A 16523-nucleotide genomic window follows, 5' to 3' on the forward strand; every position below is an offset into this window, starting at 1 on the left:
GTACACCTCCTGCCAGAGAATCCCAATGTCATCCTGAACTATTTCATATACATCCCAAACTCAAGTTAGAAAAAATTGCTGTGACTTAGGTGGCAGCAGAGGTGATCAGCTGGCAAAAGACAGTCAGAGTAGTCCAGAATACAGAAAGAGGAATTCTTGGCAAAGAGCATGGGACACAACTAGAGAGCCATAAACCAGGAGTTTAACTCAACTGCCTCAGAGGGGATGAAGGACTGAGCCAGCCTCACCAGGGCTGGAGCATCCCATTCCATGGATGCTGGATGCTGCATATCTTATATCTCCTTGGCCCCAAATACTGTTGGACTTTTTCTTTTTTAGTTCAACAACTAAATTATTACTTTAGTTGAAATACACTGCCTTCATTTTCATCTTCCAGAGCTCCCTGCAATCCCATCACCTGCACAGCCTCATGCTCAGAAACACCAGCCTGACCAAGAGCAGCTCCTCCAGCTCCCGAGGAAAAGCACTTGTGTGATTTACAAGTGATGGCAGTGCCCACACAGACTGAATCACGTGTGTCTTATCCTTTCACTGTTATCAAACAGACCCCTTCACATCTAAGGGGAACCAGAAGACTGAAAGTACATTTGTTCTCCAGAAGGTGTGCAAACCCAGCAATGTGACCTCCAGCCACACAGCTCAAGACCAGCATTTTAATTGAACTCAGCACCAAATTTAGCACAACTCTCACAGCTCTTTCCACTGTTCTCATCTGTGAGAAAACACCACTTTTCTAATCGTCACTTCACCAAGACATAAACAGAGGCAATGTATTTTCATCCACCTTCAAATTAAATCCCTCCTTTTATCCAAGACTCAATTACAGGACAGAAGTTCTCCAGAAGCCTGAGACACAGCTGTTGTTAGGATGGTACATCCTAAAGCTTTTGCTTCTCATTACTCCACAGTTTCAGGTTTTAATTGTGAGAAACATCCGAGTCCAACAACAAAATTCACAGGTGTTGGGATTTGGGGGTGGAAGAGGGGGAGCAGGGCACTGTGACTTCACTTTTTGGGGGTTCTGTTTGTTTACCAAGGAAGAAGAGAATATGTCAGGTTTTGAGCCATTTCTTAACTGCTTGGGATTAAGAAAAGGATTGAAAGAGCCCAATAATGAACACCAGAAAGCACATGAATGAACAGCTTTCAGGAAACAGACTGATTTAGTCAATAGCCAGCTGTACCTCCAAATATTCTGGCTATACATGCAGTTATTTATGCATCTATAGTTGTCCTGTGTGCAAATGTATATATTCACATTTAAAGTTCATTTGTAAAGAACAAAACATTCACAGAAACCATTTTAAACCCATATAAAACAAAACCCCAATCCCCAAACAAATGACACGTTCATTTAGTCTGAATCCAAAAGCCAAGCTTTAACAGTTTAAACATTACACTGATACTATTTTCTTGAGGAAAAAAAACCCATACTGTAGCTTGAAGCAACATATTTTCCAAGTAATATTTCCATTCCAGGCACAACAACGGATATGTTGACATTTATTTGCTACGTGTCATTATTTAAAGTGTTGCAGCTACATTCCTTTTGCTTTATTAATGGTTTGTCACTACAGCCGTGTCTACACTTGCCTCACTTGAAAGGAGAAAACAAAAAAATAAGAAAACATAAATAAAAAGGGTTTCCTCTATTTGTCAGGTCTGGTATGACCCCACCAGAGATGACACCAGCAGCAGTGCTGGCTATAAGGAACAGCCACTGGCAGGAGTTTTTGGCAGAATTTCACAAAGATGTACTCCAGGCAGAGTGAGGACATCTACCATGAGGCTGGCAGACTTCACTGCAAAGCCAAACCCTTTGGAAACACGGGCCTCACACACTTCTTGAGCTTATTTGCTCACCCATCCTACTTAAAACAGATTTATTAGCTGTGCTTTCACACCCCTCCTAAAGCCCACTGCTCCTCCTCCCTCCGGGGATGCAAAGCTGATTAATACAAAGAAAGTGAGGTCTGAATAAAATTTTGGTTTTTTTCCTGCAAACTGGGAACATCGATAGAAGAAAACACCAGACACTGCTCAAAGAGCCAGGTCACATTCCAGGATATGAGAATTCTTCCTTAGCTAAAATATGAACTGCCAAATACTAACCCACAGCCCTTTTTTTCAGGTACTAACTCAAATTTGGGGTTTTGTCTAGAAAGCTGACTATATTTAAATTTTAAAAAGATATTTCCTGTGCGTCTACATTCCCTAGGTTTGGCTGGGACAGGTCACAACAACGCCAACAAGGAGTGAGAGGCTGCATCTCTCTGTCTAGCTTCCTGCAGGAATATGGAAATCACAGCTTTCCACTTTGCTGTGGAGCAAGGAAGAAACACCCATCCAAGTTTGATGTCTCTGTCCCCAAACCAAACTTCCAAATCGTTTGATGTCCGCAAGTTACTGCTGCAAACTTGATTTTCAATTCAGTACTGCAGCCTTCTACTGATCCCTGAGATGACTCCATTTTCTTAAATTAATTCAATATGTGAATTAGTAATACATAAATTAGTTGCACATGGCACTAGAGAGAAAATTAAAACACACAGAAGAATGAAGTGTAACTATCTAAAACCCAATGTCCATGTATGGTCAAACAACGTGACCCAACAGGTTACGTCAGTTTTCCTGAAATTCCTAAAGCAGAGTGAACCACATCAAGATACCCAATTCTACTTTTCCTAGAAGGTTTCTTCACCCATGCTTATTTATAGGGCTGGAAGCCAAGAACATTTTTCTTTCTGTGATTTTCTTCCTACCTTCTGTATTCTACAAAGCCAAAGAATCTCTTCCAGCTATGGCAGACGAATGCAGAGAACCTGGCAGAGGCGACAGGAGTTGTGAGTATTGAGTCCTGTGACTGTTCTTTGCAAAGACTGGATTTTTATTTCCCTGCAGCAGACCATTAAAAGTTCCTGAACAAAGTGTTCTGCTTTTTTATCGCAATCATCTGGAATTACAGAAGTTGTACTTCGGCAAGGACAGAGAGTTTCAATACTAAGTAGAGCCACATACCCAGATTCATTTAATATACAACTAAAATTCAGTGCTAAACACACATTTTACTCCTGCAATGCATATTTAGGGGTATTCTACCTTAATAGAAGGGAACACACTGCAAAAAGAGTAAGGAACTACACCACCTTCAATCCTAGCCTTGATTAAAAAAAATACTTGAAACGCACACAAGTATAAACTTAAAATGGAAGAATTTTCTCTTTCCAGCCTGAAAAAAAAAAAACAAACCAAATAAAACCCCTTACCACTTACCCATAGAAGCTATTACCTGCAGCATATCGTATTCTTTTTCCATAAAGAGAAATAGTCCTGAAATTATTTGTTATTTTCCAGGACATTATATGTGCAATTGAAGAATCCTATCAAAGTCTGACATGTCAAATCATGTTACTGCTGGTTATTATATAGCTGAAGAAATGGCTGGTTGTCCAGAGTAATTTTGAATAACCTTTTGAATAAGAAAGAAAAATAACTAGGAAAAAAAATTGCGAGTACAAGGAGATTATGTATACACAGTCTCATTTGTACACACATATTCCCAAACACTAAGAATTTAATATGGATCTACAACCCACTAGGAAGGCTCTGAATCAGGAATGCTCCTTTTGCACATTCCTGCTGATGCTGGAATTCATGTGCAAGAGATGCCAAAACTCACACACTGCCCCATTTTCCTACTGTATTTTGTACAGCACACGTTGAAATTCAGAATTAATTAAAACATACATATCACAATTCTATTTTTCACTGAAAAGCAGAGTGGTAAATATAGCTGCTTTCAGGAGACTCCTGCCATGGCTTGCCACTCCAATTCAAAGAGGAGTGGTAATAATTGTTCATGTAGAAAAGCCTCTTGAGACATGAGCAGTACCTGGAGGTATGTGCACAGATGGTTGGTCAAGGCACAAACAGTCTGGAATTTGTCTTGTCTGATGTGCCTTCATTAGTTTAGTTAAATCACATCCGTCTGCAGCGCCACTGAAACCTGAACACATTCTTTCTCTGTTTAATTACAAACACGGTAGATTAATTTGGAAGCATCCAAACAGCCGGGCTTCTTCATAACAATTTTGAAGAAATACATGCAATTCTAAAAATCTGTTATGACAAAAGAAAACGGATTAGAGGGAATACATACACACAGTCCACTGGCATTTTATGAAGAGGTAGTGAAATGCCTGCTGCTTTGCTCTCTGTGCCATTTCACAGAAAAGGCCACAGTAGCTGGATCCTATCTCCAGCAAGCTGAAAAGCATAAACATCCTCTCAAAACTTAACCACTGTCATTAATCAGTGGGTTTATTCCCCTCTAGTTTACTTTAAACAACAACAGATTTCAATGTGAGTGGTACATTCCATCTCTGAAGATGGAATTATCAGCAGTGTTCAATTCCGTGCAGGATCAAGGAAAGTTAACGTTGTTTTTTTCCCCACACTGGTTAGATTCCCAAGGCAGCAATCCAAGGGTAATGATATGAAGATTTTCAGTAGTTTGCATTTATTTAGACCTAAAATTTGACCTCAACTTTTCCAGGCTTGAAACTCCGTTATCTTAAAGAACAACAAATTTGTGCTGTAACCAGCTGCACACCCCTCATAGGAAATGTTTGTCATTCAGGAACAGAAAAACTACTAAGAATTTGTTCCTAGTTTAACCCTAGGAAGAAATGGAATAACCAAGTAACTTCAAATACGTACCAGAAATGAGCATCAGGAATGGGGATATCAGGTCAAACTGCATCATGCAGGAGTGTCTTATTTCACAAGGCAAGTACAACTAATCAGCAGATAATAGCTCTGATGAAACAACTGGAATAAAGCAACCTGGCACACAAAAGAATCTTTTACCAATGGAAAACCTCACCCCACTAGGGGTTTTCCCCCTTGGTTTTCGAGGGGGAAACCTTGTGAAAACTGGTGTAGGAAAAGCAAGATTGCCTTCATCCCAGCACCACCCATGCCTGGGGTGTGCAGTGCCTGAGGGCCATCACATTCATGGGCAAACCTGGTGTAACTAGATTTAAGGGAATAAAATACACCACGGGTGAAACAGACTTCAAAATTTTTATTAGGCCTGTATTAGATATGGCTGAGCAGAAAGCCACAGGCAGACAAGCTAATCCAATGGTTCCACAGCATTCTCACTTCTGCAAATAATATTAGAGCTGCAAATTTATCTGCTGCTCAAAAATCAATTCCAAAACATGCAAACACACCACGGCTACAGCAAGCTGCAGAGACAACTTGTGTACAACTCACTCTCACCATGTGGGTTTTTCTGTGCTGCTTCTTCAATCTGAAAATTAAGTCAGTCATATTTGCTATTTATACTCCTTTCCTTCTTTGTTCTCACACCTTTCTTTCCTCACCTTCCTCCGTATTAATCACAACGGATAAAGGGACTCATGAGGGATGTAGCTGCAAAAATAGAGAAGTTTTCAAGCACACAATTCTCACACTATTTCACACTAATTCTTCTAAGCAGCCATAGGCTGAATTTAACTCTTCCTGCACAATAGTGGCCAATTACTTTTTTCCCCAATATTTTTGGTGGTGCTGTTTTTGGCACAACTCGGCTTTAAAATAGCAACTACTTCAAACTTTTTTCTCTTTTCAAGGGAAATTATTTTATGCACTTCCAAAAATACAAGCAGCAATTAACATTTCAAACTAATTTGTTGCTGCTTGTCCACCCTCAGAGACATTTGAGTTAAGCGAGTTCTGGGAGCTGTTTAATTGCCAACTGTACAAACGCACTCTCCCAATTGCACTCAGCATCTCTGTGCTTTTCTAGAAGATCACAAGTCAGGAGAAGACCTAGATTATATAATTAGGAAGAAATTCTGTCTGAGTGTGGTGAAGCCCTGGCACAGACTGTCCCTGGATCCCTGGAAATGTCCAAGGCCAGGCTGGACAGGGCTTGGAGAAACCTGGGATAGTGGAAGGCATCCCTGCCCATGGCAAGGGGTAGGATGAGAAGATTTAAGATTCTTTCCAAACCAAACCAAACCACTCTTGTGATTCTCTGATGACATCTGCCCTTCAACAGGTCAGGAAAGCACAGAGCTCTTCCAGCTGTGGTGTCCCATTGCCAGGGCAAGGAGAGGAGGACGCCAGGGGTCCAACAGCCCTCCCTCCACAAATTGGGACACCCAGCACACAAATTGGTCTCCTAAGTGCAAAGAGCCAATCTACGCAGCAGAGCCAAATTGCACACTTCCTAACTAAATGATCACCCTTTTCAGGTTCTCTGTACTCTGCACTGCTTCTGACAAAAGCAATTTGCAAGTAAAATTCACACGCTCTAGCAAGATCTTCAGTAAGTTTAAACACATTTGGAATAACCTTCTATTTGCTTGAAGCAATTTGTGTGAGGAGGAGAAACTCCCTTCAATCCAGACCTACACCTGTCTACAAATTGGGCCCTGATCCTGCAAACATTTGCACTAGAGCACATCTTTACACTCGTAATACTTTTATTAAGTCCTGAATTCCCCCAGATCAGGGCTGCAAGCCCAGGAACGTGCCCAGGGACACGGGCAGAACCTCTATGCAAAGAGACATTCTTGCACAAAGGTGAAAGTCAGATAAGGCACAGGTATGCTTCATCTATTTGCTTTCTTCCTCCACTTAATAGCCAAAGTATTAATCATGGTTACAGGTTGATAAGCACAGCATTTGTCGATAAATACCCTCCCCTTCCACTCTACTCTCTCAAATAATAATCTCTCTGCAATAATACCACAAAGACCTTGGTTATCTCTCCTGGAGTTCCTGTGCAATGGGGAATCTAGTGGAATCAATGGGGTGGGGATTATTTTTTTTTTTTTTACCCCTAATTAAACTACGAGGCAGAAAAAAAAAAAAAAGGCTATCTACCATATCAATCTGCAGCTCTTGAAAAGCCTGCATACCAAATCCCATTTCCAACAAGGTCTCAGCACACCTTTGTGCAACACAAACTGGGCTGCTGTCGCCATTCCCCGCTAACCTGACTCCGGGCTGACAAAGTGGCTCATTGTGTTATTGTGGGAAAGAGCTCCACAGAGATCTCCCATTCCTCCCTGGGAGTCAGGAGCAGCATTCACACGGGGCAGCACCTCTGCAAGGCTGCCCCAGAGCTTTCTCATGGAGGAGGAAAGCTGAGCCCCTCATTGTCATCCTGCTCACAAAATCCAAGCGCTCAAACCACACCAGTGACAGCAAAACCAACCCAAAACCCACCATCCAAACTCCAACATGCCATAACTTTCCAGCATCAAGAGAAAAAACATTATTACACCATTCCTCACTTTCACACGGCATTGAGTACATTTTACAGCATTTATCTGTTTTTCTGAACTGCTTTATGAAAATGAAGACAGTATGCTACCTGTGCAGGCTTCTCCTAACTGGAGATAGACGGGAATTTACATTAAACAAAGACCTGAAAAATCCAAGTGCTTAAACCACATTAGTAACAAGAAAACCAACCCAAAACCCACCATCCAAACTCCACCATGCCATAACTTTCCAGCATCAAGAGAAAAAATATTATTACACCATCCCTCACTTTCACACTGCATTAAGTACATTTTTCAGGATTTATCTGCTTTTTTAACCTGCTTCATGAAAATGAAGACAGTATGCCACCTATGAAGGCTTCTCCTAACTGGACATAGACAAGAATTTACATTAAACAAAGACCTGAAACTCACCAGCAATAAAGAAACCCTGCACACAAAGTCAAGTCATTGTTCCATGTTTGATTGAGTAATTTTGGTATCCAGGACCTTACAGGAAAGAAGTCTCTCCCACTCCAGGCATCAGATTTTTATCTCCAATGATAATAAACCATCAATGAATGAAAAAACCCTAAATCTCTAAATGCACAATACCAGGCAGGTTGCTTTCTTTAGGGTGGGGAGACAATGAGTCTCTATTTAGACAGAAAATGCTGCGCTAAATGCATCACCTGCTGCAGCTACAAAGCTCAGGTTATTGATTAAATGGTTTTAAACGGAAAACTTTTGGGGTTTGCTACCTGTCTGAAGTGGGGCACAGTTTGTAACACAGACTGGAGGAGAAACAAAGTTCTGTTTATACAGAAAGGAGAATCCAGTGGGGTGTCCCAGCACTCAGGGGGTCCGTATCCACTTTCACTGTTAATCCTCACCCTCCTAAATGCATTCCCATACTCAGCCAAATCATTCAGGCAATGGAAAGATGAAAATGATTCTCCATAAATTGTACTGGTCTTTGATAACAATAAATACACTTAAGTATTGAACAGCTTGTCTTATGAATTGGGAAACCTACAACACCTAAAACTACACCAAACCCAGAGGCGTTGGTTGAAAGGCAGGCTCAAGGCATGGTGCCAGCAGGACAGATGCTCTTCCCACCCTGGGTGAAGTCAAAACAGAGCAGCCCCAATCCTACCAGTTACAGGAGTTACTCATTAATAAGTTACAAGTCTTTGTTAATTAAAGTTTCCTAATATTTCACCTATTGACTTTGATACAACAGCTTTCAGGTATGAGCAGTAATACTAAGGGGCTTCAAAGAAAGCTGTGGAAAGTCAAGATATATATATGAGCCAATAGTAAGAACCAAGGTGAGCTAAATAAAGGAAAGTAAATTCCTGCAGACTGAATTTTTTTTAATGCCAAGTTTGTATTTAATCAAAAAGGGGACAGTCATGCTTCTTTGTATTTCCCTATTGATACAAGCACACACAGCTCCAATGAAGCTAATTAAACCCTTGAAGCTCAAGTGAACTTTCCAAATCCTTTAGATGACAAAATTCCAGTCAAGCAAAAAAACTTAAATAGGCAAGCAGCAGAAAGCAAACCAACTTTCAAGCTTCACGTCACATGTACCTGAAGTTTCATTTGCCCTTGTTACACTTAGAGAAATTAATTTCTGTAACCAGTTACCAAATTTTAGATGTGCAGGAGTCGAGAGTCTATTCAATTACAGGTAAGAAATCCACAGAAAGAAAAAAATCAGCATTGTCCAGGTTGGAAAAGGCCATTAAGACCACTGGGTTCAACTGCTAACTGAGCAGTTCCATTTCTACCATTAAACCATGTCCTTACATGCCATATTTACACATCTTTTCAGTGCCTGCAGGGCTGGTGTCTCCACCACTTCCCTGGGCAGCCTGTTCCAAGCTGTTCTCTGTAGAGGCTGGTCTTACTAAGGTTTGTCATGAGGAAAAAAAGTTTGTGACTTTTTAAGACAGATGCACTTTTATTACTGCTCTGTGAGACACCACAGTTTGTCCTTCCCTCTCCCTGGCTCTGTAACAGCATCCCCAGTCCCATGGATGCACCACACCATTCCAACTTCATCTTTTTCCCAGGCTGGCATAAACAACCTGTTTGCCCCTTTACAACATGGAGTAGATCCATTGTACAAGCTCAGAGCAGACTAGAAGCAATAAATTCATCATAAACAAAGCTGAGCTTATCTTTGAGTCTTGTTACACAAAATCTTTAGCAATGACCATTCACAGAATTTCAGCTTTCTGGGAAGATAATTTTAAAAAGCTCCTACCATGTTCTCTGATAAAATTTTTATTTATAATTCTAGCTAGAATTCAAAAATTAAAGTATTTCAGAAAGGCAAAGAAAAACATAAGCCTTGCATCCCAAAATATGTAAAGCTGAATTTCAAGAAATGAGTTTGGTTAGCATACAGGAGTGGGGAAAATTACCTTAACAGCAAGCAGTTTTGGGGGCGTTGGAGAAAAGATACAAATATATACTTCACCCACAGAATTTCAATAAACAGGTGAGAACAAAACACCCAGGTCTTTCAAATATAAGAAAACCCATCTCATAACTCAACTGGAAGAAAGCCAAGTGATAAAAAACACTGAAACTACAAGAAAGGCTAATTCTCTGGAGGTTTTTCCCTACCGTATCTTTCATAAATATAAAGCATTTTACCACCACATGCCCTGACAACCTTTTCATTTATTGGACATGCATCTCACTTTGCCTGCTGCAAGAAAAATTCATAGAAATCCTGATGGAGCAAAGACTGCTACACTGAGTCGAGGTCAAATATAGTATATATGTATATAAATAAATCTGAAAAATTCAACGTGGCTTGACAGCAGCTTTACTTTGACAGTGGAGGAAGAAAGATCAGAATATCAGCAAATGCAGGAGTTTGCCTGTAGGGTTTTGACCACATTAGCACAGGACTTGAGCAAGGGAAAAAACTTTCCCAGTCAAATTTAGTTGTGCTCAATTTTACCTGAATGATATAACTGACACATGACCCAACAAGATTTTACTCCCAGGGAGCTCTGTGGAGGCATATTCAGTTTGTGTGAATAAGCTGGAACACCCAGGTGTTATCACCGAAAGTACGGCACAATCTCAGCTCTTTAATATTTACATTCTGACCCAGTTCAGTCACATTTTGGCAGCACAGAGCCCACACAGATACCCACCTTAACAATACAGTACACAGTTAATCAGTGGCAAACACCTACCCATTAACACCAGTTGTTCTCCCAGCTGAAGGCTTCACAGGTCCAGAGATTCAAGCAGATTACATTTGTTCCCCAGTTTCTAAGGGGAGGACACTTTATCATTTAACATGTCAATATCTGGTTCAAAAAATAAGAAACTGATATTATTCTCTACCTACACCATGGCATATTACTCTTGGGGCAGGGGAGGAAGATGACACGTCCATACAACAATTTTTATAAATATTCCCAAAAGTAATAGACCCATGTTGAAAAAAAAAATGCACTCCCACTCACGCTCTCATATGAGCATATTCCTCCTCCCATTTCTCTCTAGTCCCTAATCATACCTCCAGGTTGGTACAGAAGAGCAGCCTGGGTGTTCAGGGGAGGTTTAACCAGCTGGTGAGAACATGAGCAGAGGTGCATGCTGCAGAGAAACCCACAATACCAAACACCTGTTCAGTGCCTCATCCTCCTCCCAGTGCTAAGGAAATTCCCTCACCCTTAATGAATCTGGACTATTTTTTCCCATCACCCCAGATGCAACATCAACAGCTTGATTTTTCTCTAATCTCACTCTGTGTTCCCAGGTGCTGCTGCATCAAGCCCTGCTATGAACAATCCAAATCACAGATTGCCCCTCAGCATCCCACAGGTGCCAGAGGTACCTCACAGCTCACGGAGCCTGCCAGAGCACAGCACATCCAAGTCAGTGCTACAGCTCTGCACAAAGTCATCACTGTGCACCACAGCTTTAAATACTCACAAGTTAGCGCTGTGAAATTCAGCACAACTACCAGCGGCTTTACCCTCAGCATCTTCTCTATTCAAGGAAGTGCAGAACAAGATTTATTATTATTTCCATCAGAACCTCAACTTGTTGCAACTTTTGTCTTTAAATCTGAAGCTGAAGAGATGCTCTGATTTTCCCCTCTTCTCATGGATATACATTAGTGGTACAGAAATCTCAAAAGAGTACTTGGTCTGAACTAACAGATGAGCTACCCATATTAATCTAAATTGAGCAGATTGTAACATGTTTATTATTAAGAACATGTCAAGGTACATTAGTCTTCAAGGCTTTTTTTGAACACTTCTTGAACTGATCAAATTAAGGAAAGTCAGTCTGTTACTAGTAATTTACTTCTTATGACAAACAGTAGTGGGTTGAGCCTCCTACCTGTAGACAGAGTACTTAGGCTAATAATAAACAAAGAAAAGGCAGTTGTACAATCCCTGACTGCATTCTGCTTACAGCATTAATACTGAAGCATCACTGAGGATTAAGAATTCCTGAAGATTAACAGAAAGCTGATTTCAAAAAATGCAGAAATGTGGAGGTATCTAACATCACAGATACTCTGCTGATGAGCCAGTAGGATTTTCAGACCAGATAACAGACTGGAATTTCACTCTCAGAAGGCACCATTCCCTCTAGGAAGAATCAGTACAGGAAAAAAAATGTAGTGCAGTAAAACATTATACACCAGCTGTCAGACCTGAAACTGATACTGTAACAGGGATCTACATTTGTCATCAAGTTACTCAGTCACTGGCAAACTGGTAATGTAGAACTACAGCAAGTCAGCTCCCCATCCCAAATAGAAATAGCTACGCCAGACAAAGGATAAAGTCTTTATTTTAGGCACTTATGTTAAAATCAGTATAGCACATAGTCAACGCAAGGTAGAGATCACAAAGATTTTTTTAAAGCGTGAATTCAAGAAACCTAATCAGTGGCAAGAAGATATGAACATGCAGAACAGGTGCACAGAAATCCCAGCCGGTTCCAAACTCAGTATCTCCAGTGGAACCAACACCAAATCAAGGTGGGTTCTGTTCAGTACAACGGTGTCAGGCCACTCTCCATCAATGCAATAAATCTGGTAACTACTTTTGCAGCTTCCCTTGGCAATTTTATCTCCTGTGGGCTTCATTCAGGGTGCTGCTCTTCCCCATACCTAATCACAGCAGTTTGCTATCACCTCACAATCACAAGGCACATACATATACACCTTCATCTACATAATGGTACAAATACCTCATTTATCCTAAGACCCTTGGAATGCTTTAAGCCGCGTTCAGAAATAAGCAAGTTCAAAGAACTACTAAAGCAGCCGAGAAAAATCTCGAATTCTCCCTCCCTTTTTCCCTGGATTTAACCTGGTACCAAATCCCGTGGGGCTGCCAGGGTGTCCTTGAGCCCTGACTCCCAGCACGCCCGCATGCCAGAGCCTCACAGGCGTTCCAGGGAGCACAGCTCCTGCCACTGGCACATACCAAGGATTCCAGATCATTTTTGCATCACGACTAAAACGTTCTCATCAACTTGGATTTCTGTTATAACACGTTGCTCCAGCCTCAAAAAGTGCAACCTCAGCATGGTATAAATTCAGTTTTCTTTAAACCTTCTCTTGGGTGCTAGGAGTGCAGGGAGAATGGGTTAAATTTAACACACACCATAATCCTCATGTTTCCAAAACCAAATTCCAGCTATAAACCTTAAGAATGCCACACACTTACAAAATTCTTTTCTCTTTTTATTAGCACGGGGAAGATAGGAACAGGGTACTTCACTAATGCCTCACCTCTTCATTACACTGCCTTCCTCCCACAAATTTTACTGAATTGCCAAATACACGTTGCTAAGTTCGAGAAACTTACAGGAAAATGAATCCTTTATGAAAATACTCGTTGCTAGAAACACAAACAGGAAAATAGACGGTAAACAATAAATTCTCATTGTATTTAGTAGCTGAAGGTCTTTGTTCACAACAGCTACCCCAGAACACACAGCCACATTCATGGGATCGAGTGAATTCTATCTGTAGTTTACAGAAGGAAGCATATACAAACAGCCTCACAAAGGTATTTTCCTAGCAGGAAGCCACAAGCACTTCTCTGCTGCTCCGGCCCCGCCGTCAATGGGGGAGCCGTGGCAGCAGTGCTAAACACACTTTACTTTCACTGTGGGATTAACCATATCACAGATCACCAATTCAATCCTGCTTTATGATTTAGGCTTTAATTCATTAACCAACGCAAAGGTAAAACATGCAACAGAGCCTGGTGGAATTCAGTGGGGAGAGCTTTGCTCTGGCGTCCCTGTCCCGAGGCTCAGCCCTCTGTGGGATTAGATACAATTTTCATCAACAGTGTTCAAAAGTCTCCTTTTTATAAAGAACTAGTGGTTAATTGCTGTACATTGTTGACAGCAATAAACAGAATTCACTGAATATTCCATGTGCAACTGGGCATGCTGGTGGTTTACCACTACATAAGGAGTGTGTGTTTTTCTGTTATCCAAAGCTTATCTCTTCACTTAAGATGGGAAAATTAGGAGCTCATCTTCTGCAGTATACAAGTTTCCCTCCCCCACTTCCATTTTGTGGATTTTCTGGCAATAATATTGTTGAAAAATAAATTCTTGAGGACAGGAAATATCCTGAGCAAAGGATATCCAGCTTTATGACACTTGAAATGTTGCGCATTCCTCCCGCTCTGCCACTGCCCAGGCCAGCTGCCGGCATGCGAGAGCCTGTGCAACGCCTTGGGGTGGCCAGGAAGGGCCTCCCCCTGCATTTCCCCCCAGGATTCCTGCATCACAGCTTTGGAGAGACCAGCTCCTTCAGAATTCTTCAAGATTTCCCTTTTCTGTGTACTCAGCCCCAAAGAGACGTGATGTAATGCAGCTTTCCAAGCACCGCTGGCTATCAGCAGCACATCCTCCCCAAAGTCTCCTGATAAGGTGCTTTAAAGTATGCCCACAACCCTCATCTTAATGGCCTAATCTGATGTAGGTGGCTTGCCCTTTCAGAGATCCCCTCGTTTAATTTCCTCAACAACTGCACTCCACAAAAGCAAACATCCTGTCCCACTTCCAGAGCCAGATCCCAGTTGTGGCAGGCAGCTGCCAGCAGCACAGGCACCAGGAGAGCTGGGACGAGCAGCAAGGATCCAGTTCATGCTGGGGAGCTCCACCACTGTCCTGCTATAGAGCTAATTCACCCACTGGAATGGGTCAGGTTGTTGTAAAAGGAAGTTTGACAGCTTTTCAAGCATCCCACCCCTAAACCGGCATCCCCATGAGACCAGTTAGGGGCCCAACAAACACATTGTTAACTGGGCTTCTGTGGGCAACAGCAACTGTACAGAAATCCCAAACTTTTTAATGAAGTCACCTAAATTACACAACATAGATACTGGGGAAAATGACACCATGACCTGCTGAGCAACTCTTCCCTACCCGACCACCTGTAAGCTCCATGAAACAATATCAAAGTTGAGGATTCACATCTAACATCTTCGCAGTAGTCAGCAGCTCACATCTCATAATCAAAGGCATAAAAATCCTTACAAACACCCACTAAATCAGGATTCAATCTCTTTAAGGGACTCTGACACTTCAGTAGCTTTCTGTCCCTTCCTATGAAGGGAACAGGCAACATCCAAAGCTAAATGTAAAGGAGCAGCTGAGGTAGAGCCAAGGCTGCCAACTCGGGAATGAGGGCATCTGTTCCACAGGGAAAAAAAGAGAAAGCATTTCAAGAAATAAAAGCACTAATTCTGACAGCACAAAACTGCAGCCATGACATTTGGACCTTTCTAAATTTCTCTAAAAGTTTTTACGTGCCACTTATTCTTTTAGCAGGCATCCAAATCTAGCCTCAGTAATAAAACACGCTTACTCTTTACATCTTCCCTAGTCTCTATTCAAATATCTTTTCTTTACAAGAACACCAAATCACTGTGGTTTTACTGGAGACAACAAGAGGCTAATGCTCCTGGAGAAGACCTCAAAGCCAGCTACCATTTTTATAATGCCAAAAATTATGAACTTCTTGGAATGTCCTAATACAGCCTTAGCCAAAGGATATTCTCCCTCCAATTAATTACACTTGCAACACCTGACAAGTTCATGGGTAGAGGAGATCCATTCCAGGGGAAGGTCCCTGTGCACTGGCCCTGGTGTCAGCACATGGACACGGAGGTACTGACTCTCCTAACTCTGTCTTGGGGCAACGCTCAACTCCACACCCAGTGACCACCACAACATCCAGCAACACTGCCCATTATATACCTGGACACAGGTATTAGTATATTCAAGGGAGTTTGACTAATTGAGACCAAATATAAATATACAATTAAAGTTTTAAACAGCAACATGGGGTAGAAGAGAGAAATCATGACTTTCACAAGAGATACTACCTGCACCTCTTCTTGTGGCAGAGCACACCTAAAGATATTTACTTGACTATGGCCAGAGTTTTCATAAGAGCAAGTATTTCCTTTGAAAAGCAGTTCCACAGAGAGAAATATGTATGTTGTCTGAACACCACATGCTTGGACACACTCAGGCTTCAGTCAGCACTGCAGCAACAAAAGTTTAATTGTAATGTTTCTCATTTCTGTTGGCTTCCCCTTGTTAGCTGGCACAGGTTAGAGCCTACTCGGTGCCTCACATCAATAACTGATGTTCAAAGTAAAATGCAAAAAAAGGACGTCTTGATCCGCTCACAAGCACAGAGCAAGCACTTTATAATAAAGTCATGTTTATTCCGGAACACTCAGTGCCTGGGGGAAACTTGCTTCTAGAAATATTGTACTCAAATGTTTTGTAGTCCCAGCAATGCCCACAATCAGAATTTACTCCCAGCCAGCAGAGAGCATCACAACTGCCCTTCCACCTCATGACAGGTGAAGCTTGCTGGCCTCTCCAGGCACAACTCACAGTGTTGGGTTCACACCACCTTTGGGTCTCTGCTCTGAGATCACCTTTCCATCCCACCACCAACCCTCCAAACTTCACCAAACTAGTGGGTCTGAACATTTAAAAGCTGAAATCAAGACATTTCCAAGGGCAAGTAGCTGCATTAGACACTGCCAACAAGCTCTGACTAGACTGCAGGAGCAAGGAAGGGATTTTGGAGAGCACAGTGTCTGCTCTGACACATCTGCCCACGGGGCACAAAAAGAATAGAGCCAACTATGTAAGCAGAGAAATCTTTGT

At 41.7% G+C, this 16523-nt stretch overlaps 1 protein-coding gene across 1 annotated transcript in view; it reads right to left on the reverse strand.

Moving 5' to 3' along the window:
- FNDC3B (fibronectin type III domain containing 3B) overlaps positions 1–16523 on the reverse strand; it is a 184409-nt gene that overhangs the window by 149445 nt on the left and 18441 nt on the right. The gene's annotated exons all lie outside the window — the stretch shown is intronic.

This window comes from Zonotrichia leucophrys, chromosome 9 (assembly GCF_028769735.1).
Source record: "Zonotrichia leucophrys gambelii isolate GWCS_2022_RI chromosome 9, RI_Zleu_2.0, whole genome shotgun sequence".
Lineage (NCBI taxonomy): Eukaryota > Metazoa > Chordata > Aves > Passeriformes > Passerellidae > Zonotrichia > Zonotrichia leucophrys.